This window comes from Dipodomys merriami, unplaced genomic scaffold (genome assembly GCF_024711535.1).
Source record: "Dipodomys merriami isolate MVZ:Mamm:240054 unplaced genomic scaffold, mDipMer1.0.p SCAF_1301, whole genome shotgun sequence".
Classification (NCBI taxonomy): Eukaryota; Metazoa; Chordata; class Mammalia; order Rodentia; family Heteromyidae; genus Dipodomys; species Dipodomys merriami.
In genome coordinates this window covers 97,037-121,534 of record NW_027202607.1, presented here as the reverse complement: position 1 = coordinate 121,534, position 24,498 = coordinate 97,037, and the positions used below count along the sequence as shown (strand labels likewise).

At 35.0% G+C, this 24,498-nt stretch overlaps 2 pseudogenes; one reads left to right on the top strand and one right to left on the bottom strand.

Annotated features, from left to right (window-relative positions):
- The first annotated feature begins 7,400 nt into the window (after positions 1–7,400).
- Positions 7,401–8,065, top strand: LOC138824975 (periphilin-1-like; annotated as a pseudogene).
- A 14,983-nt stretch (positions 8,066–23,048) lies between these two features.
- On the bottom strand, positions 23,049–23,142 carry LOC138824977 (U6 spliceosomal RNA; annotated as a pseudogene).
- Between the last annotated feature and the right edge of the window lie 1,356 nt (positions 23,143–24,498).

Here is a 24,498-nt window from a genome sequence, read left to right as displayed (position 1 = left end):
TCCACTGTGGGAATAGAGAGGGTTTTTGGATATTACCCAAAAGAATGTCCCACAAGATCTTAGTTTTAGCAGCTTTTAACTGGGTTGAGTCTCAGGTGATTGAACCCGAAAGGATTTCAGACTACTTTTCCACGGTGGAGGTGGTCTGAGTGACGATATAGATTTCTTCCAGTTGACTGTCAGCCGGTCTTCAAACTTTACCCATTAGGGTGTGCAGCTGCATCAGCAGGTCTCGCAGTGACTCCAAGGACTGTCACAGCTCATGCTGGGCTGCAAATTCCTACACAAACTGCATTGACATTGCAGGCTTTGGCCCCGTTGGATTTTAAGACTGTTCAGACAATAGCCCAGGATAATTTACCAAAATGACAATTTTTTTTTACTAAACATATATTTTTGTAAACAAACACAAAAGGCTTAATCTTGTAACCTTCTCCAACAGATGCAGTCTGAACACTTGCACAGCTGTTAACACTATTCTTTATGCCTATTTTTTTTAAAAAATAATTATTTTATCTTTTTTGCCTCGTTTGTCCAAAACTGACTCTGGACTCTTGATCTTAAAAGGGGAATGGTGGTCTAAGGTCTATATTCTGTAACTTCTTCAAGCTGACTTTAGGGGCGTTGATTCTACCTAGCCAGGAACACATAACCTTCTAAATTTTTCCCTTTTCTTTTCTTTTTCCTTTTCTGGGTTCTTAAATAAAATACAGTTTTAGACAGAACAGGTAACATTTTTTGACAGTGTAAAACTAACCTTTATATGTAAATTTTTAGTATTTATCCCCAAATTATTGCCAAGGGAACTAAATCCCAAACAGCCGATGCATTTTAAAATATTAGGTTTTTAAATACCAGATTTTCTAATTTTTAAGTTAATGAATTTCTAAAATTCCATTTAAAACAATGTAAAAGTTCTTTAAAATTTTGGTAAGGTCCAAACCTCATAACCTTTTACATTTTAAATTTTAACTCACCCGATTGTTACAGCATGCAGACAATTTTTATTTTGAACATGTTCACAAACACATACAAAACACTCACACAGATCTTAAAGCGCACAAAAATCAACATCAGTTGTATGTACATTTTTTAAATTTTTAAACAAAAATTTAAGACAATTTTTCTTTTAAACTAAGTACCTTTTTTGAGCTTCATTTTCCCAGAGCTTGCTTGTTTAGCAAGGCAATTTACCAATGGATCTTTTTAATCCCTTCTGTTGGAGGAGGGCTGGAGGAGGGGGTTGCCTGAAACTAAACTGGCCTGATTTTTTTTAATCCAATTTTAGACAAGAGCACTTTTCAAATTTTTACATTGTCAGGGCTAGTTGAAAAGTCCAAACCAGGCACACAGCCTTCCACACCCTCCCCACTGGCAGACTCCACAAGGAGAAAATGTGGCCTGAGGCGTCAAGGGAACCAACCTTCCACGCCTCACAGGAAGAGGGGCATAACAGGTCTGTGACTGAGCCCAGCTAGGGGCTGAAACTTTTATTTCCCCAGAAATGTTCAAATAAATAACAAAAACACAAATAAACACAAAAACCAAGTATCCACACTTAAAACTGGTACCAATTCTTAAACAGAACTAGACAACAACCAAAGGCTGAGTTGGGGACTAATGGGCCCCCAGTTCATCCCTATCAGAACTCTGCACCATTCTCACTCAGAAAGCTGAATCCAGAGTCTGGTGAGTGAGCTGGCCACCTTCACCAAGAACTTCCCCACCTCAGAAAACAGAACAGAAACCACACCAATGTAAACAAGACAGACAAGTGGCCACAAAGACAAAATCAGGTCTCAGTGAATGGGGTGACATTTCACCACTATTAACAATTGGGCCTCAAATCCATTTACCAGGGGATTTGAGTCCCCTCTACTCACCTCCAGAGGATTTTTCATTTAGATTCCTGCAAACGTGACACACAGGGGCCTTCCAAGGAGGAGAATTCCAAGTCATCTTGGAGCAAGGGAAAGAAGTCTCTAGTGGCCATCCCTTCAGACTGACAGGTTCTCCCACATGCTCAGACCTCCCTGGGCTAAGGCCTGAGGCTAAAATCTTGCTGGGAGCACTTGCAGGTAGTCAGTGGCAGTTTCATCCTGAATATCGTTGATAAATTGAAGGTGCCAAATCAGAACGACAAACAAAACACTCAACAGAAAGAAACAACTAAAGAAAAAGACACATGCTGAGGGTTGTAAATTGCCAACCAGAAAGGGCCAGACTTAGATGGCATATTCTCCAAAAAATGCCGGCATGAAAGTGCCAGACTACAGATGGAAAATTTCCACAAAAATGTTACACTAAACAGCAATTCACCAGATGGGGACTGGGGAATTCTCCCACAGACCCCGTGGGAGCCCTATAGCGTGTTCTACAAGACTCTTTGCCAACCAGAATACAGATCCCGCGGGAAAGCAGAATTACAGATACAGAACCTGCAGGTGACCAAAAATAGAGAATGGTAATGACTCAACTTACTGGCCGGGTTTTTCACCACTCCATGCTTTGGGGTCTGGGTGAGTTTATGGGGGAAATCCCGGATGAGCCCCCAGATGAATTGCCCAGATTTTGGATGCCCCCTCACAGACAACCAGAGACCATGATCAATGCAAACAGCAAAGAGTCATTTATTGCAAGCTCGAGCTTGGTACTCTGCACAATAGGTAACCAGTGATTCTAGGAGGCCCTGAGCACAAAATTAACACAACTTTTATAGTATCAAACAATCAAGGGTAGAGGGTCTCCACATAAGCAAGTTCACAAGTTCGGGGGGTTTAAGTCCACCCTGATGGCACTAACATTTTTCTGATGGGACAATTAGGCAACTGTTCTATTCCTTGAGGGTGGGAAGGGTTGGTGGCAACCTGCGGTTTTTTGAGAACTGTTCCTCTTTTGAGGTTGTTCTGAGGGAAGCACAGCTACAGGTTGGTGGGGTTAATCTTAAAATGGGGTTACTGTAGCTCTTCACTAGGTATTTTATTTTTTGTAGAGCTATTACGAATGTAGTTGCTTTCCTGATTTCATCCATGCTTTCCTTATTGTTGGCATACAGAAAAGCCATGGATTTCAGAGGGTTAATTTTATACCATGCTACTTACCAAAGTTTTGAATCAACCTGATTAAATTGAGAGTGAGGTCCGTGGGATTCTTTAAATACAAGATCATGTCATCTGCAAAGAGGGAGAGTTTTACTTCATCTTTCCCCATTTGGATCCCTTTTATATTTGCATCTTGTCTTATTGCTGTAGCTAGGTATTCTAATACTAAATTGAAGATAAGTGAAGAGACTGGACATCCTTGTCTGATTTCTGAGTTAAGAGGAATGGCTTTAGTTTTTCATCATTAAGTATAATGCTGGCTGTATGTTTGTCATATATAGCCTTTATTGTATTGAGGCAGGTTCTGTGGATTCCTAATTTTTCCAGAACCTTTATCGTAAACGAGTATTGGAAATGCTTTTTCTGCATCTATTGTGATAACCATGTGGTTCTTATTATTGCTTTTGTTGATGTAATGAATTATATTAATTCATTTGCATCCCTGAAATGAATCCTGTTTGATTATAATATATGATTATTTGGATGAATAGTTGAAGTCCACTGGCCAAAATTTTGTTGAGAACTTTTGCTTCAATGTTCATCAAAGAAATGGGTCTATACTTCTCTTTCGTTGATGAGTCTCTGCCTGGTTTTGGGATGAGGGAATTGATGGCTTCATAGAATGAGTTCGGTAGTGAACATTCTCTTTGAATTTCATTGAAGATTTGAAGGAGTATTGGTGTAAGTTCTGCTTTGAAGGTATCGTAGAATTCCACTGTAAATTTATCTTATTCTAGGCTTTTCTTCGATGGGAGGTCTCTTATTGTTGTTTCTATTTCAATGCTTTATATGCACCTTTTAAGATGGTTCAACTGATCTTGGTTTAGTTTCAGCATGTCAATATTTGCTAGGAAATGGTCCATTTCTGCCAAGTTCTCAACCTTACTAGCATAAAGTTTTGAGAAGTATTCCCTTATAGTGTTCTGAATCTTGGTAGTTTCTGTGGTGAAATTTCCATTCTCATCTCTGACTTTATTTATTTTGCTGTGTTCTATTCTTTTTCTAAGTTTTTCTAAAGTCTATTTTGTTAATTTTATCAAAGAATCAACTCTTTGTTGGGTTGATTCCTTGTATTTTTTTTAGATTCTAATTCATTAAATTCTGATTTAATTTTGATTATTTCTTTCCGTCTACTGGATTGGGGTTTATCTTGCTGCTCTATTTCAAGGAGGTTCAGATCTATCTAAATTTTTTATTTCAGCTCTCTCCAATTTGTTGTTGAAGGAACTCAGAGCTATAAAATTACCTCTGAGTACTGCCTTTGCTTTGTCCCAGAGGATCTGATAATTTTATATGTTCATTTTTGTTGAATATCATGAACACTGGAATTTCTTTCTAATCGCTTCCATGACCCATTGGTGATTCAACAGTGTGTTGTTTAGCATCTAAATGTTACAGGACTTTCTTTGGTGGCTTTTTGTGTTGAGTTCTAAATTTATTTCCTTGTGTTCTTAGTAATGCAAGGTATAAATTCAATATTTCTGAATTTGGACAGGTTTGCTTTGGACGTAAAATGTGGTCTATTTTGGAAAATGTTCTGTGTGCTGCTGAGAAAAACGTGTATTCTGATGCTGCTGGGTGAAATATTAGGTAGATGTCTGTTAAATCTAGGTTTTTAGATTTGTGGTTTCTCTGTTGAGTTTTTTGCCAAGTTGATCTATGAAGTGGGGATAGGAGTGTGATAAAGTTCCCAACAATTAATGTCTTTGGATCTATGTGAAAATTGAGGGAATGTAGTGTTTATTAGATAAATTTGGGTGCTCCGTGGTTTGGTGAATAGAGATGTAGAATTGTAATATCCTCCTGAAGGACCCATCCCTTAATTAGTATGTAGCGACATTTTTTAATCTATTCTCACTAATTTTAATTTGAAGTCTATTTCATGTGATATTAGGATTGTAATTCCCACCAGTTTATCGGAGCCATTTGCCCGGTAGACTTTGTTTCACCTTCAAAATATGTTTTTTTATGGACCAGTTCTGACTTCTGAAGGCAGCAGATAGAAGGATCTTGCTTTTTAATCCAACTAGACAATCTATGTCACTTAATTGGAGAGTTAAGTCCAGAGTTAGGAATGATAGGTGTTTGAGAGTTCCTGCAATGTAATCCACCTTCTTGGGATCTTCAGTGACTGGATTCTTCCTATGGTTGTTGGATTCTCAGTTTGGGTGCAGTTTCTTGGCCTTTCTTGTGGTCTTGTTGATTTTTCTATGTGTAGGCATCTTCAAGTATCTTTTATAGGGCTGGCTTGGTGGAGACATATTGTTTCAGTTTTTCTTTGCTATGGAAGGTTTTTATTTCACCTTCGGTTATCAAGGAGAGTTTCGTTGGTTACACTGTTCTTGATTGATAGTTGTCTTTAGAGCATGGCCTCGATCATCGCAGGCTCTTCTTGCTTTAATTGTCTTGCTGCGACATCTGAGGTGATTCTAATTGGTTTCCCTTTATAAGTGGTTGACTTTTACTCCCTGAGAGTTTTAAGGAATTTTTCCTTTGTCTAAACTGATCCCGTACGGATTATAATGTCATGGTGGGATATCCTATTCTTGTCTAGTCTATTTGGAGTTCTAAAAGCTTCTTGTATCTGAATAGGCCTATCTTTTTGCATCTTTGGGAAATTCTCTTCTAGGATCCTATTAACCAAGTTTGCTAGACCATTAAGTTATGTCTCTATGTGATCCTCCACATCCATTATCCTCAGATTAGGCCGTCAGATGGTGTCTCCCAAATGGTGAATAGATGTATCATATTTTTCGGATTTGTCTTGGATAGTTGTATGTTCTTTCTCTATAATAACCTGGCTGTCCTCACTCCCTCAGATTCGATGTTCTGCATGGTCTAACCTACTGTCAAGACTTTCTAATTTTTTTCTTTCTTTTCCTTCTAATTGGTTGGCATTGATGGCTTCAAATTCTTTGTTGGAGCTTTGTTTTCGATCTTGTATGAAATTCTTTACTTCCTTAATTTTGTGCTCAGTGTTTATTCTAAAATCACTTAGTTGATTGGTTATGGTTTCCTTGAACTCCCATTCCTTCTGTTGGGCTCCATTCAGCATTCAATTTGTGATTTACCTGAATTCTTTCAGCTGTCTGTTTATAGATTCCATGAATACCTTTATTGATCTTTGTGTATTCTCATCCCCCTCTCAAAATTCCTGTATAACTCTTTGATTAGCTTCCTCACGTTCACATAATTCCTGTCCTTCTTTTTGACTGTTCTCAGCCTGCTCACACAATTCCTTTATTTCTCATTGACTCTTCTCAACATGCTCACGCAATTCTTGTATCACTCTTTGAGTAGTTCCTCATGCTCACGAGATCTCTGTGTTGATCTTTGGTTTGCCTCCTCTCTCTTCCTATCATGCTAATCCTGAGATGCTTGCAAGTTTTCAATCATTTCATTCACCATGTTTAGCAGTAGTGTTTGTAGAGCTTTTTGGGGACTCTCCTCTGGATTATTCATTAACTGTTCTGTCACTTGATTATCATGAATGGGAGTTGAGATACCCGGATTTGCCATTTTTCTTGTGTTTTTCTGTCTTGTTCTGACCATTTGGTATGAAAGTAAAATTGTGTGCTCGAATAGTATTTTAAGGCAAGCATCAACCAGAGTCCTTTATTTGCACAGTCAAAATGACTGCAGATAAAATGTAGTTCAACAGATACAATCTATTCAAACAAGTATGATTAATAGGCTTTGAACAGCAGAGAAGAATTTGGCAAAACAGAAATTATTACGTTTAGGGAAATATGTGGGAGAAATAAGTTTAGTTGTATGTGGAAAGGCAAAAGGGGAGTGAATTTAATCAAGTTCTAATTTCAGAGAGGGAAAAGGATTGGACAGAATGTTAGGAGAGAGATTAAAAAAAGAAAAAATTGAAAAAGAACAATTGAAATTTAAAAAGTGAAACTCAAAATTATGTAAATATAAAGAAATGTTATTGAGAGAAGAAAAGGATAGGATGAGAGGAGGGGAGGAACAGAAAGGAAATATGAAAAACTAAAAAATAAAAATCCTTAAAATTAGTTACTTGAAAATTATATAGGTATAAAGAGATAATACTGCTATTAAAGAATTTAAGCCTAAGAGTTTGTGAATAGAGTAATAAATTTCTGGATTATGTGTGTACTCAATGGAGGATAGCATATAATAATCGATGAAGGTTATATATCTGCGCCTGGGCAGAACAGCAATTAAGGCATGCAAAAAAGAAAGAGAAAAAATGAAAAGAATAAAAAAGAGGGGACATAAGCTACATAAAATAAAATTTCACTCTTTCTTGTCTACTCTCCAACCACCATGAGGAACGGAAGAGATGGTTTTAGAAGAAAAAGTTTCTACTTTTCCCATTTTTCAAGGGATCGTTCTCCCCATAAAAGGGAGCATCCATTTTTCAGAGTCACCTGGAGGTCGAAAGGACTCTCCACACAACAGATCTGGCTCCAGTTTCAGCAGCAGGGGCTACTCTCCAGGACGGAGCAGAGCATATTCATTCCACAAGTCTCAGCATAGTTGTGGTGCCTGAACTCTGAGCCTGGGCGCTGACCCCCAGCTCTTCAGCTCAAGGCTAGCACTCTACCACTTGAGCCACAGCACCACTTCCAGCTTTTTTCTTTTTGCTTGTATGGTGCTGAGGAATCGAACATAGGGCCTCATGCATGCAAGGCAAGTGCTCTGCCACTGAGCTACCTCCCCAGCCCTCTACTCAGTCTTTGAAAACATCATGAGACACTTCACGTTCAAGCTCTTCAAGAGTTCCTTCATCAAAGGTTTATCGGCAAAACTGCAAAACTTTCGGGATGGTTGTGAAAATGCTGATTGAAAAAGATCCTTCATTAGAACAGTCAATACAGTTTGCACTGAGGCAAAATTTACATGAAATAGGTGAGCATTGTGTTGAACAAGTGAAGCATTAAATTGCAGAGTATGATAATTCTGCTCAAGATTTTGGAGAGCATTTTTAGAAGAATAAGTGTCTAGGTATAATAAACATTAAAAGTAATCTTTCTAGATATAACCACACTCCCTCATCCACCTGTGGAACTGTGTAATTTTTTAATGTACGGGACTTTTGTGATGAAGAGCAATATTTTATTTGGCCATATTTCCAATTCAGTCAAAGGTCTAAAATAGTCTTGGAAAGATACTTTAGCTATAATTTTTTTCTAAACATAAATTCACTTAGTCCATATTCCCACAGCAACTCCCCATCTCTCCCCTCAAATGATGGTTAATTTGCTAAGCTTTGGTAAAACAATCCTGGAGAGTAGCTCTTTGTACTTACTCTACTTTACTGTCTTTGATAACATATGCTGATTTGTTTAGTCACTTGAGTATAATTTATAGGTAGAGATCATTCCACTTAAAATGATAGTCTTTTGCATTCTTGGAGCAGAGATCGCCATGTGAAAACTGTTACCATTTTGAGTTGTGATTTTTTTTGCTGACTTTTTTGTTAGTCCTTTAGCAAGTTGAGGATACCATCCTAATAAACAGTACCCTGGTATCTTAGTGCATATTTGCTTTCAGAACAGTTCTCATTCAGCAACAAAACAACTTTCAAAATTCTAAATCATAACAATTTTTTCTCAAAACATATAACAGTGTTTTCTCTTAAAATATTCATGAATGTTTAAGTACTGTAGTTGATCAAATATTAAATATCATATAGTAAGAATAAAAGAAATCAATTTGAGGTGGAAGATGAGTATTTTAAAAATGTAATTACTGCAATAACTTTCTACAGAAAAAACTCAGCAAATATAGGAGATTGGTGTTTAACATTTCCTTAGACCCATACTGGTTTAAACCATTTTTCAAACTATTTTTTATTAGTCTCTATAATATGAGTGTTTTGTTCTGCTGAATTTTTTTTTGTGGGGGGTGGGAGCCGGTTGTGGGGCCTGAACTCTGGGCGTGGATGCTGTCCCTCAGCTCTTCAGCTCAAGGCTAGTGCTCTACCACTTGAGCCACAGCACCACTTCTGGCTTTTTTCTATTTGCTTATGTGGTGCTGAGGAATCAAACCCAGGGCCTCTGGCATGCAAGGCAATCGCTATACCACTGAGCCACCTTCCCAGCCCCTGTTCTGTTGATTTTTAAATGTCTTAACCTTCCAAATGTTCTTGAAAGAAACAAAGGAGAATTAGTAAGTTAGCAAGCAGTCTGCGTGTGTTCCAGTCTTTCATGAGTGAGCCAACAAAATCATGAGTTAGTTAAGAATTTAACAGGGACCATTAGAATATTCCATTTTTCCTCGCCATTTTCAGCAGTCCTGTGCATTGAACCAAAATAAAATTTTGTAGCATTAGTTAATACGGCACTTTTAACAATCATGTTTGTTATTACTGCCCAATTGCATTATACTCCCATTCTTTTTCCATTTTTACCATGTTATCACTTCAATTCTGGCATATTTCTATGCCCTTTATTGTTGCCTTCATCTAAAAGTACCTAAAGTTTACATTGAATGTCAAAATAGCAATATAAATAATTTTAATGTAGCTTATGATTTGTGCTTCAAAATATGTGTTGTATCATTTTGCAAGTTTTGATGAAGGCCATTTAAGTTTTCTTAGACCACCTTAATTTTCCTCTCTTTGAAATCTAACTTCTTAACTTTTCAACATTTATAAACTATAAGCCCAATAAAAGTTCCATATATTATCTGCTATTCTTCAGTGTAAATAATGATGTGTTGCTCAATTTAGAAAGATCAAGGCGTCATTGATGTTGATATTATTTTATCTTCTCGGTGTATTTTTTTCCCTTAAATATTCTGTTCCCAGAATTCAGTTCCTTTAATCAAGAATTTTTTACAAGTAAAATTTGAGACACTACCATAGGCAGAGGTGTTATTCACTTTATTGAAATTATTAAATGTTTACTAACATATATTTCAGTACAGGCACAAGCATTTAAAGCTGTTATAGCTTTCCATTGGCAGCATTCTGATGTTTGTCAGTGTTTAACAGCTTATTTGATTTTTGCTTTTTGATGCCTTTTAAATTCTAATTTTAGGATAGATATATTCAGATGTGTTCTACAGTATATTTTGCAAAATGCTCTTATTTGTAGATTGTTGTTTTTGATTAATGCCCAAATGATGTGACAAAACTTTTATTGTCTTACCATAAAGCCTTGATGACCAACAGGGAAAATAGATATTGTAAAGCTTTTTGTGAACTTAAAAAAATACAAAATAAAGCAATCAAGTTTAAATAAAAAATACATAATTTCACTGTATTGCTATAGTAAATATTATTCTAGGTGTATTACCTTTTTTAAAAATGAACACTATTTTGCATCTAATTTGAATTAATTACCCCCTTCTTTATCAGAGGATCATCAACTTGAACGTTTTCCAACTATACAATATTTTCACAATATATTTGCCATTATTTTGAAAAAAAAAAACAAAATTTTAGTATTGTCACATAGTAAAACAGAAAACAGTTTAATTCTCTGGAAGCTCCTAACTTTTAAAACTGAATAATTGTTAAGAGGACAGAATATATGTGTTCTTCAAAATTACTACAATTACTAACTACTCATTTTCAAATTCTGAACCAGAATTTTGACATTCAATTTTTGAATGTCTCTGGTACACAGACATAGAGAGACATTCAAAACAGTACTTATTTGCATGTTATTTAATTCTGCAATAGCTTCAGTTTCAATGGGGGTTTCAGAAATCAACAGAAAATATAGCCACATTCTTGTAGAGGATAAAACTACTGTGTGTTATAATTAATTCCTCAAGAATAAGCTATTATTTCTATGACCACCAATACCAAGCTTTTATGTCATAAACTCATCCTAGCCCAACAATTTCCAACTTGTAAGGTGCACCTCAATATTCCCTTAATTCACATCATGAATAGCTTATCACTATTGCAAAAAAAATACTACACTTCTGCTAATGTGATGCCGTTCCTATTGTGAAAAGAACACCACATTAAACTTTTCTGAAACATTTCCCCCCCAGTGTTATGCTTGAAATCAGAACACTTGCAAATATTATTTATATTTATATTTTTATCTATCATAGATAGTCAGGAGGCTAAGATCAGAAGATTATGGTTCAAAGCCCACCCAGGGAGGAAAGCTCCTTAGATTCTTATCTCCAATAAACTGCTCAGAAAAAGCCAGACACAAGTGGCACTGAGGTTGAGTGGTAGGGCGCAAGCCTTGAGCAAAAACCGGCTCAGAGAGAGTGGCCAGCTCCAGTGTTCAGGACTGAGGACCAAACAAAAAACAAAAACAAAATAAAAACAAACCACAGCCCTGGCATTTTTCTCATTGAATACAGAGGCACATAATTAAGGAAATTTCTTCCTGTATTACAAATAGAGACACAAACCAAGACGTCACATAATTACTCTCTTCATACCTTGTTACACCAAAGCCTCAAAAAAATTGCTTTTTCTAAATTAACAAATTAATTTCATTCATTTCTTGCCAACTCTGTCTAGATTATTCACAGTATCATATTATACATGTATTATCTATTAACTAAATTCTAATTATACCTCGCTTAAAAGAATATTTTAAGCAAATAGAATGCCAGAATCATTTGTGAATTTGTCAATTAAACCCTCTACTTAAAAATAATTTTGTATTATCTTATAGAATACAAAATTACAAACAAAGACAAAATATTTATTTTAAATCTAAATTCTAATTTAGCAAGGTCTACAAAGTCCTACATTAGACGAACTTTGCTATTTCTCCAAGCTTAAACATTTGTAATCCTTCATCATTTCTTTGGAATCCAACAGAAGGATGCTTACTTTTTCAAAGTTTTCATTGGGAATCAGGAGCCATTTTGCATCTAGGAATGTTCTGTAATGAAGAGAGCATTAAAAACACAACTGAGGATTATAAGTGTTTTGCATTTCAATAGGAAACGACTTCTCAAAACATAATGACACAAATTAGCCCAAACTTCCAACTGTGTATCCCTTTCTTGTTGTTTGGTGTTTCATGGAGATAAAATTATACTATCTGGCCCAGGGAAGGTATCGCTATGTAATTATACTCTCTAATCTCTTGTCTTAGTCTGCTAGAATTCCAGGCTTGTATCACATTGCCCTGTCATAGTTTGTTGGTTTATTTAATCTACATACTAGCAATTCTGAACTTCTCTGACTGCTCAAACTGTTTATGTACTATTTTCAAAGATGTGCTAACATTTAACACAGGATATGAACACTTTCAGATGCACATGCAGGGTCTCTGATTCATTCTTCCATGGATCCAATCCATTTTATAATGATTACTTGATTTTCTTACTATCTCTGGTTCCTACCTATGTAATATTCTCAAACTTTTTGAAGAAATTTCACTTGAGGACTTTCTAATATTAAAAATTATCACATGATCTAGTTTTACTCAGGATATATTTTATATTGTTTTTTAAACTTTTCTACACATTCCGAGAGTTATTTCATTTGTTTATGTTTGTTTGCATATATAAGTTACTCTGTGTGTATGTGTATGTTTGTATGTATATATGCAAAAGCCTCAGCAACCTTATTCAGCAATCTTGCTCATGACTAGTATTCTATCACTTGAGCTCACGCCTATAATTCTAGCTACTCAGGAGGCTGAGATCTGAGGATTGCAATTCAAATCTAGCATGAGTAGGAAAGAAATGTTCTGAGGCATTTATCTCCAATTAACCACCAGAAAACTGGAAGTGGCGCTGTGGCTCAAATGGTAGAGCACTAGCCTTGAGCTGAAGAGCGGAGAGACATTGCCCATGCCCACAGTTCAAGCCCTGCCACGACCATCAAAAAAAAAAGAAAGGAAAAAGGAAAGAAAGAAAGAAAGAAAGAAAGAAAGAAAGAAAGAAAGAAAGAAAGAAAGAAAGAAAGAAAGAAAGAAAGAAAGAAAAGAGAAAGAATGAATGAAAGAAAGAAAGAGAAATGAGATCTTAGCCACTAGTTCATTGCTAGTATAATTCCCTCACTCTCAACGTGGACTTTTTCTTTCCCGTTAAGTACATGCTCTTATATCTAACTTGCTTTGGAACAAGAACTATTCTTCCATTCTATGTTTTACAAATTTGTGTGATTAGCAACCATGATTTAGAGCTAGAAGATGAAAGAGAGTGGCCTCATCCTTCATGTTCCACTTAGTATTAATGCTTTCTCTATGTCACTCCCATAGATCTACATATTTGCATTGACTATTGTTTCATAGTTGTTTTATTTGCAGAGTTTTCTGTAGTATATTGAACCAATATACTTAAACACAGAACTTTTTTCTCCTATTATTCCTATTGTTTCTCCTACTGTTAACTTATGTACACTTAAGAAATAATGCACAACATACACACTCACAAAAAAACATTCTGAGAATCTTCTTCCAGTTAAATTTAAGTTACAGAGAACCAAAGTTATAGAGTTCGTTTTTGACATGACAACATGTACTTCTCATTGTTGCATCGGGCCCACCTGTATCATTAAACGACTTGTTTTCCCCATCTCCTCCACAAATTATACCGACATCAAATATAGTGAAAGCAGGGGTTATACTGTGGGGGAGGGACATACAAAATAGATAATGTTTTTATAAGCTATTTAAATTCCATATTTGTCTTTGCTAAGTTGTCCCTGAAACAGGTGTCACCTCATGTCCAAAGATGTCTTTGTGCTATTTCAAGGAAGCCAGAAAACATTCATTTTAACTCGAGCAGTGCCATAGATTGTTACTGGAAATAAGTGGAAGGAACTGTTACTGAAAGTGGAAACTGATCCCAAGAGAGGAATTGAACATGGAGAAATGACAAAATTCAAGTTAATTTGTGTTCCTTTTTACTGAACAAGAAAAGAATCCAAGTCTTGAAGGAAACTCTGTCCCTGACTTGTTCGAGTGTGTTAATTACTCATATAAAACATGTCTGTAAAATTGTAGTTGAGAGTTTTAAAAAACAATGTGCCATTTGAAGGCCAGCATAGGAAAAAAGGAAATAACTTAGTTTAAAAAGTGTTCTGCTGGGAAGGTGGCTCAGTGGTAGAGCTCTTGCCGTGCATGCCTGAGGCCCTGGGTTTGATTCCTCAGCACCACATAAGCAAAAAAGAAAAAAAACAAAAGTGGCGCTGTGGCTGAAGTGGTTGAGCGCTAGCCTTGAGCTGAAGAGCTGAGGGACAGTGTCTAGGCCCAGAGTTCAGGCCCTACGACCGGACAAAAAAAAAGTGTTCTGCTGTAAAGAAACAAAGACATGGAGGTTGTAAAGAGTCTTATGCATGGATATTTCCCTCCTGAGATGATTTTCCTATTGCAGGAGTTAGTTATCCATTCCTTTAGTCTGGTCCTGAGTTCTCCATCCCAATAAGGATTCCAAAAAGGCAAGATCGAGTCAGTATGATCAGCAAAAGAAGTCTCTTCTCAATCCAATGCTTTAAGGATGGTCCCAAAAAAATATGTGCTGTTTTTTGCTTGTTTATTTGTTTGTTTAATTTGTGCTTGTTCTGGGGCTTGATGTCAGATGCTAGACCATGTCCGTTAAAAATTTTCTTCCTTGTCCAACTTCCCCCAAAGCTAGTACTCCATTGCTTGAGCCAAAACTCCACTTCTGGCTTTTTGGTTGTTTAATTACAGATAAGAATTTCACAGACTCTTCTGCCTGGGTTGGCTTTGAAATGAGAAAGTAAAAAAGCCAAGTGATATAAGATTTCTGTTTTGAACCAAGAAATACTAGAAGTTTATTATAAATCTAATATTTGACAATTTTTAAAAGAAAATATGTCCAACAAAGAAGCCATAACTTAAATAACTCACCAAAGTAGGTACACCATTCATTTTGGAATTATTTTTGCTTCTTGGGAAGATAACTATTGACTTTGTAGTTCCTTTTGGGGAAACTTAAAGTCATATTTGCATTTTTTTGTTGGCCATAGGGCTTCAACTCTTATCCTGGGCCCTGTCCCTCAACTCTGCAGCTCCAGCTGAGCACTCTACCACTTTAAGTACAGCACCACATCCAGGTTTCTTGTGATTAACAGAAGATAAGAGTCTCATGAACTTTCCGGACCAGGCTGGCTTTGACCTGCAATCCTCTGGTCTCAACCTCCTTGAGTAGCTAGGATTACAGGCATGAACCACCAGCACCCAGCTCATATTTGCATTTATGTGCAATTCATAACACTATGTAGACAAAGAATGGAAATTTGAATCAAATGATGTGACATTGCAACTTTTCAGAAAAATTGAGGTAGCAATAAATATGTCCTCCTTTTCCATCTTGTTACACTAAGGACTAATGTGCTATGCAACTCTTACATTAGCATCCTCTACTGACTGCATATGTGGACTTATATCACAAATTGTTCACAGAGAAATAGAGAAAAATGAAGTGAGATTTTTACAAGGCAAAGATCAGGTATGAAAGAACAGCACAGAAGGTGATACAATTTATCACACAGAAATTAAAAACTAGCCAAGGAGATTTAGAATGCTAAAGGCAATGAGGAATAAGCCTACTTGATTACTAGTTCTTCAATAACCAAAAATGGTTCCCTCTAACAGTCACCGGTATACCTTAGTTATTATTATTATTATCATTTATTCCTTCCATTTGGAGTTATTTCTTCTCTTCAGTCACAACTGTTAATTAGCCTCTGCATTTTTGGTGCCATGACTGAGCAAAAAGATTTCAAATCTTACTTAGACTACCTGTCTCATTGTGATGAGCAGTGACCACTGAAATGCCTGGAAGCTTTGAATTTCCAGTATTAAACTTCACTTGATATCAAAGCACATTTCTGGCATTAATTACCATGACCTATTAACAAAACATTTCTTTCAACACTGTATTCTAATATGGGTAAAGCACATGAATTAATTAAGGACTATTGTCAGGTATCAGTATGGAAGGGCAATTACATTTTCCAAGTATGGGTTGTTTATTTTGCATTTACTAACTGTCTTTTTTGCTAGTCCTGGCACTTGAACTGAAGGCCAGGGAACTGTTCCTGAGGAGTTTTTTGTTTTGTTTTGTTTGTTTTTTGCTCAAGGCTAGCACTCTACCATGTGAGGCACAGCACTACTTCCAGTGTTTATTTTCTGTTTATTTGGTACTGAGGAATTGATTTCAGGGATTCATGCATGCTAGGCAATAACTGTACCATGAAGCCACATTCCCAGAGACTTAATGACTTTCTTAAGATAGCATTAATTTTTCATTCTGTTACTATGTATTATAATTTAGGCCAGGTGGTAGAAAAGGAAGTGGAAAACAATACTAAGTCCAATAAGGCTGACATTCTTGTCACATCACTAAGCAAGTACAGTGTTAAGACCTGCAGGACACATAGGGGTGTTACATGTGACATTATTATGTAAAACACCATTAACAGTCCTCTTCTGCTTCCACTTTCAAGGTCAAGAGCCAAATATCTAAGCCTTTTTATTGATTGTTTTTCCTATGAAGGAAGAAGGAGGATGTGGAAGGAGATGGTGGGACAATATGTATATTGGCTCCCTGCCCACATTTTTTGGATTTTTAAAAAGTGCTACTGATGAACGCCCATTTACATCTATTTGACTATACTATCTGCACAAGGTGCAGATAAATGAATGCATTTATTCTGGTGGATAGTCACATATATTAACAAAATCCATTTCTGGAAAAAAAAGATACTAGGTAATAAAATATAAAGTATTGACTATAAAATGCTTTCTTCTCTTAGCAGAACAAAATGGAGTATTGAAATGATTACTCCAGCTTTCTATGAGATTTTATGCTGTCTCAGTATCAAAATGTTCTCTAATTCTTGTAACATCCAAGCATAAAAGACATGATTTTACCATCTCAGTAGTTTTAGAAACAAATGTACATAATAGCCTCCTTCTTGCAGAGACATATGTGATAGCAAGTATGATTGACTGTATTATAGTTCTCATTTTTTTCCTCTTTATCTCAAGTGTTGCATATTTTGGCATATTACTCTATGTCCTGCATCAGCTCCCTGTAGGTGAGATTTAACTCTACTCTGCAATGCGATGGGTCATGTGACTTACTTTAGCTTACAAAAATGAACGAGAATTGGCAACAGATTTCTATGCAATTCTCCCTGTCTAACAGCTGACAGCTGACTTGTTTTCTCTTAGCTATAAAAATAGCATATTTCCAGAGGAAATCTTCTTTCAACTTATATACTGAAAGAACATAGCATATGAAATTGAGGCAAAACTCAAATATAGCCACATACATATAACACAACAAGAGTTAAGCTAATATTAGAATATGATATTGAGAAGTTAGTTTCTTACCATCCTTGTATGCTTTTATGATTGTTGACTGTAGCACACAAGAATTTAACAAATACTAAACGAAAACTAAACAAATAGACAACTTTTCCTGTTTGATGATATTACAATTTTTATAAAGAAGCATTCTCCATGAGATCACTTGTGGGGTTATCTATTTTATTATTCATACATTGTGATTGAGATGAGGAAGAACAAAATATCTAGATTTCTTCTTCTCTTTTCCTTTTTGTCTAGTGTGAATTCTCATCCTTTCTCCAAATTCTCCTATTAATAAAGGAAGAATGACACATTGTGGATATCAAGCAAAAGGCTTTAAATCAAGAATTTCATTCTTTTAGAAATAGGTGAAGTAAATCAGAGTGCCTCGAAGAAGAATAAAAACATGATTTTTTCTCCTGTCTGGCTTCCACCATAGTGTCTGAACATGACTTTAAATATGTAATAAAATATTTGCTTTGGCTAATTTTTTTTAAAAAATTGTTTTTTTTTAATATTATTTTATTTTATTTGAGAACATACTGTACAGAGGGGCTACCTGCCCATGTAAATGTAAAAAATTGTTTTTTAAATAAAGATAATTTTTAAAAAATTTGTTAAATAAATAAATCATAATTTGTTGTTCGCTTTTGGCAGAAATGAAATAAGACTGCATTATCATTGGGTGAGTTGAGAGGCTAAATTTTATCAGAATCTAAATATAATAAAAATAGATGATATAAAAATAAATACCTTGTAAGTACATTTTTAACATGACATACCCACAGAGACACTTTTTTCTTCTTTTCCTCTCTACACTGATTCAATTTCAATAAGCAATTCATGTAATTCAAATAGCTGTTTCCGAAATAGATTAGACACAAAAAGTTAGAAAAATAAAACCAGTATTGGATGGTGCATTCTTTAAAAATAGCAGTCAAATAAGTATTAACCACAATTCCAAAATAATAGCAGTTAAATGCTCTTGAAAAGAGAAGATTTTAAGTAGAATGAATAAAACAAATGATAGTGCCAGAACTGCTTCAGGAGCTGCTCTCTGGTATTTAGGGTTTTTAGTACATGACAATGTTTTAATCAGGATTAATTGCTTTCAGGGACTAAATTTTTTTAGTTATATTTTATTGTAGAAATATGTTATTCCAATTTAATGAAATGATAACAGTTTATAGTAGAAATAACGCTACACACTCATTGTGGTACGCATTATATATTATATATATAATTTTACAAAAATATATATATATCTGCATATATATGTTTATTTTTAATTTTGGTGCATGGGGCTTAAAATCTGGACCTGTACACTGTCCCTCAGCTCTTCAGCTCAAGATTAGTCCTCTACCACTTGAGCCACTGCTAGTTTTCTTTTGGCTCATTGGAGATAAGAGTCTCGTGGACTTCCTGCCTAAGCTTGCTTTGAACCATGATTCTGAGCTCTCAGACTCCTTAGTAGCTGGTGTTGCAAACATGAACCACTAGCACCTAGCTACATAATTATTTTTTACATATTTATGAAATATTAAGTGGTAATCCTATTCATTTATATGTTGTGTAACGATCAAGCTACATCATATCCATTAACTTCTGCAAGTAACATTTCTTTTTAGTGAGAATGCTCAAAAACTTATCTTCTGGCTATGATGAAATATATATATATTCTTAACTATAATCACCTTGCTTCTTGTGGTATACAATTAATATATTTACTTTTATTCTGCTAATTAAAGTTATATAAAACATAAATTTTAAAGTGAAAGAAATTCACGGTTCCATTACTTTTTTTAAGAAGACAATTATACCTTTTGTTTTCAGTTATATTTCTTTGGGAATGTGTACTATTCATTGATTCAACTGTTAAAATTGATAACAATTACATTATATCCAGTTGATTCAAACTTGTATTTGAAAATTGCACACAACACAAATATACTTCCACTTTACTACATAATTAAAATAACATTAAAGCAAAGATTGGTGTTAACCATTCATGTGTACAATCCTAGAAACCCAGGAGGCTAAGACCTGAATATTTTAGTTCAATATCAGTCCAAAGAACAAAATGTGAAAACTTATCTCGAATTATCCAGCAAGAAGCAGAAGGTGAGAATGTGGCTCGAGGAATAGAGTGTCATCAGCCATGAGCAAAAAATACAAGGTAGACCATTAAACTTCACGTTTACAACACAACACAAAACAACACAAAACAAAACACAAAAACACAAAAGTATTATGAACATCAATAATGAAGACAAAATAGTAGAAAAGATCATGAGAAATGTGTAAACATCTGGAAGACAGAAATCATTTGACAGAAATTTGATTCATGAGAGGGAAAGGTCGCAGGCTCATTTGAAGAATCTCATTGTAAGCATTTGTGTTGAAACCTGGCTATTGGGTAACATGTGAAAGAGTACATTGGATTACCTGACATAGCAGACATTGCCTGTGACTATGTACCATCCCAGTCTGCAAAATCTAAACTCATGCGAGTTAATTTAAATAAAAGCTCATGTTCGAGACTGGTCCACCCAGACTGGGGTCTTTATTTTGAGGCTTCAGACCTGTGTTTTGTTTATAACCATTCCTGTTTTACACCCCTTCCTTTGTGCACCTATGCCTTATTGAGCTGGCACCAGGCCAAGGCTTTGAATTTGACTCCCCTCCTGCCTTAATCCCTCCATTTCTCCAGCTACAACTCATTTCACATGCTATCTCTGTCTTTACATTAGTTGTTTTCTTACTAATCCCCACCAGAAAACTCTTATATTCATGTAAATCCCACCATAAATAACCTAGTGAAAGGAGTGTTTATTATTGGCTGAGGCTCTCATCTGTGGTTTTGCTCCCAAATAAATCTGTGCTACACGATCTCATTTTTCTTCATGGCTTTTCAGTCTGACAACTGATTGATTTGGTTTGATGTAATCCCACTTATCCAGACTTACTTTGGAAGTTTGACCAAGGAGCCGTCATGTTTCTCCTAACTCTTCCTGTAACAATCTCAAGGTATCTGGAATTACATGGAGGTCTTTGATCCATTTGGAATCGATTCTGATACACTGATATATATAAGGATCTAAATTCGGTTTTCTGTATACTGCCAATTCTACCAGCACAATTTTTTTTTTCTTCCATCCTGTTTGTCTGGCTTCCTTGTCAAAGATTATTTACCTATAGGAGTGGATTCATTTCTGGATCTTCAATTATGTTGTATTGTTGGAATTCTGTGCTTCCATTGGAAAGAATGCCATTACTCCATTCCTAAACAAAAGGAAAGAATGGAAAAAAATGATATTAAGTGAAATAAGCCAGATCTAATTAAATATATGCTGCACGGTTGTCTTCATTTGTAATAACTAGATATGTCTATAAATCTACAAGTTAATCGAATAGTTAGTAAAAGACATACAATTACACTTGGATATGATTAACTAAGAGCACTCTAAGAATTCACATGGCAGGAACAAGGGAAACTATTCTTAGGAGAGGATCACAATGTCTCCATACCTATGTGCATATGACCATATAAATATCGCTTATTGCAATGAATTCTAAGAATCAATCATACATGTGAAATGCATCTATCTGTATATAATTTTAAAAGATGTCATGAAAATAACCAACTTCTCTGTAAACTCAAAAGCAAAATTCTAAGTTTAGAAGATAAAATTGAAGAATGCTTTCAGCACATAAACTTAAACACATAGGGAAAAATGTGGGAGAGAAAAGATAAGATGAAAAGTAGAATAAGTAACTATTGAAGAATTCATAAACTATTTCCAAAAGTATACAAGAGAGCTGGGGTACATCTCACTTGTAGGACTAGACTAATATATACAAAGCCATAGGTTCAATCCCCATGAGTTAATAAATAGTAGTAATACAATAATTACCTGAAATCAATGCTTTCATATTAGAGAGGCCTGAATCCTAAAACAGTAAATAAATTATTCTCAATGGTTGTATCCAATGACAAGTAACTACAAGAATGAAGAGCAAATATTTTCTTTTTCTAGCCTTTCCTTTCCTTTTCTGGTTTATTCTTTTGTTTTTCCCTTTGACACTACTGGTGCTTGAAGTTGCTAATGCTCTAATCACTTTAGATTATTTTTCAGGCTAGGCCTACCTTGAGGAATGATAGCTTACCAATGGCTTCCACAAACGTGAGATAACAGGGAAATTTCATTATATCCAGCTTTCTTTGTTTTTGTAGTTTCTCATGAATTTTTATTTTTTAGAACTGGCCTTGATATCAGTCTTCTAAATCTCTGCCTTCTAATTAGCAAAGTACATTTCATCTCAAGCTTGGACCCACACTATATTTCAGTTTAACCATTCAATATTGACTTAAGTTCAACCAGCGTGAACTATTGGGGAAATATATGGACACCTCACTCCCACTGACAGGCAGTTCTAATGAAGATGAGGAACGAGATGAATACGTGAGGAATGGTATCAGTTGCCAAAAAAGAGAATGGAATAGGATCCAAACAATTTCTTCTTTGGGCTGCCGAAAATAATCGGCTTACTACAGTTGCAAGACTACTTTTCAAAAAGGCCACTCATGTGAATACTAGGGATGAAGATGAGTATACCCCTCTTCATCGGGAAGCCTACTGTGGACACTTAGACATTATCCATGAGTTGGTGGCACAAGAGGCAGATATTCATGCAATAATTGTGGATGGCTCAACACCCCTGCACAATGCTTATACGTGGAATAATACCAGAGTGTCTTCTTTCTTACTGCATCATGATGCAGATACCAATGCCCAAACGTAAGGCCTCTTGACTTCTTGCATCTTGCTGCTGGGAATATAGATAGCAAAGATATGCTGGATCACCTTCTGTTGACCCGTTATCTCAAACCAGGTCTAAAGAACAACTAGGAAGAAAATGTATTTGATATTGCCAAAAGGATAAGTATGTATCACTACCTCTTTGAAGTTGTGGAAGGCTGTACAAACTTTTCCTAAGTCATAATGGTTCTGTTAAGCTTTGCAAATTTCAATGTGCCAGTCCATTCTTTGGTCCGTACAAAATATTTTCACAGTACAAATTAACAGCAATATCTTACTGTAAAAATTCATGTATTCCATCGTATTATTCCAACTCAATTGCCTGACTTTTATGTCAAAATGTATTCAAGAGTTTTTGTATACATTTATAATAATTTCTGCAGTTTGTGATTTTTTAAATCAGAAATAATTTTAACTTATCTGTTGAAATGAGCAGTACAGAAACTAAAGGTATTTCTAGTGCTTGTCTGAGAAAAGTATATTTTAAAATATTCTATATTCTGTTGTTTGTACAATTTCCATAATCTATTCCATTCTCTCCTAGATATAATACATTGAATTCTACATCGTTTTATAATATATAGGTTCATTAATAAATGTGTACTTTAAGATTGCATTCCATATAGAAACAGTTTAAGATTCCTTTTTTCCTAGGTCCTTATACTATTTTATTTCTTTGGGATAAAATGACAATGTTATCTAATTTAAAGAGTTTTGTAAAGTTTATGCTATTTAAAGGCCTCCCTAAGGTGAAAACTTAATATACTGATGTCAAACTTACTTTCAATTCTATGAATTATATGTATGGTTACACTCGTATTTTTGTAATCAAATTTTTAATAACTTTTTTCAATTCTTGCATCTAAAGAATGAAAAAATTGGACTACTTCACAAATTTTCATATCATCCTGTATTTCATATCATCTCTGTATTGTTGTAATTTTGGTATACGTGCTGCTGAAGCATGTAGTATCTTCTAAATTTAAACAGTTAATGATGCAATCTTTAAATAGGCATATATCTTTGGTTGCCTATTTGTAACAAGGAAACCTTATTGTTCCTAACAATGCTATTGATCTTATTTTCCTAAAATTCTATGTATAGTGGAAAAAATTTATATTGTTCGGTCTATTGCTCACATTTGCAATTTTTGTGTCAATGAATTTTTTTTCATTTTAAATTTGATCATACTTTGAAGCATTTATAGACAGGTCCAAAGATGATGGCTTTTTCAAATACTTATTTATCCAACTGAGTTAGCTTTGTGGAGCTAATGGATTCAAAGTAAGCCTTGCTTAAGGGCTACTTAAAAAATTCTGCTGCATAAAATTTCCGAAATGAGATCTTACTGGTACAAATGTCTACCTGACCATTTAGTCTTCTTCCATGTAGCAACAGACCAACCAGAATATCTATCCCTGACAGCATAGATTGCCTTACTGAAACAAAACTATTATTAGTTACAAGGGATCATAGAGAGATGAACAATTCAGACAGAACTGTTCAGAATAGAAGGTATTTTATCAAAATACAATTATTTATTATTCCTACCATTTCAAGAGTAGCTAAACCAAGGAGAAAAAATTGTTCATATGCATGATTACCTAATGTCCTGGCCTGTCAACCATCCAACCAGGCAGGAACTTACACTACTGCCTTTCTATCACCAAATATTCCCATAGCTCCAGGATAAGTCCATATGTTTCTCCTCGTTAGTAGATCTTAAATTGGTAATGTTTTAATCAGAGTTTTTCCTCGTGCGTCCAGGTTGTAAATCTGCAAATGGTAAAGCTTTAGTTCTAACTCCACCAAACACTGAGGTAGAAATAATGGAATAAAACTTTAAAACAGAGTTGCCTTTGATATCCTAACCACAACAGAACAATGCAAAACATGTGCCATTTTTATTATATTATATATAGTTATAAATTTTATATTTATATGTGCTGATTTTATATTTCACATAGTGAAACTTACTAAAAAATTGATAATTTGACAAAAAATTATATTTATTTATTCCAATAAATAGATGGGAATATAAATAATTAGGTTTAGAATATATATTAGAATATAAAAAGTATCAATGCAATGTCTTTCATACAAACTTGTGATACCTTCAAAGTGCTCTTGGTCTTCTGAATTCACATGGTAAAAAAACAATTTCGTTTTCCTCTAATCTATAAAGTATTTTACTCTGCTGCTCAGTTATTATGTTAACTCGCTGGTCCTAAAGAATTTTTCTCCATATTTCTTAAGCATTCCAACTGATCATACCCAAATTTTGCTGATATGATATCTACAAGATATTTTTTCTGCAGGACC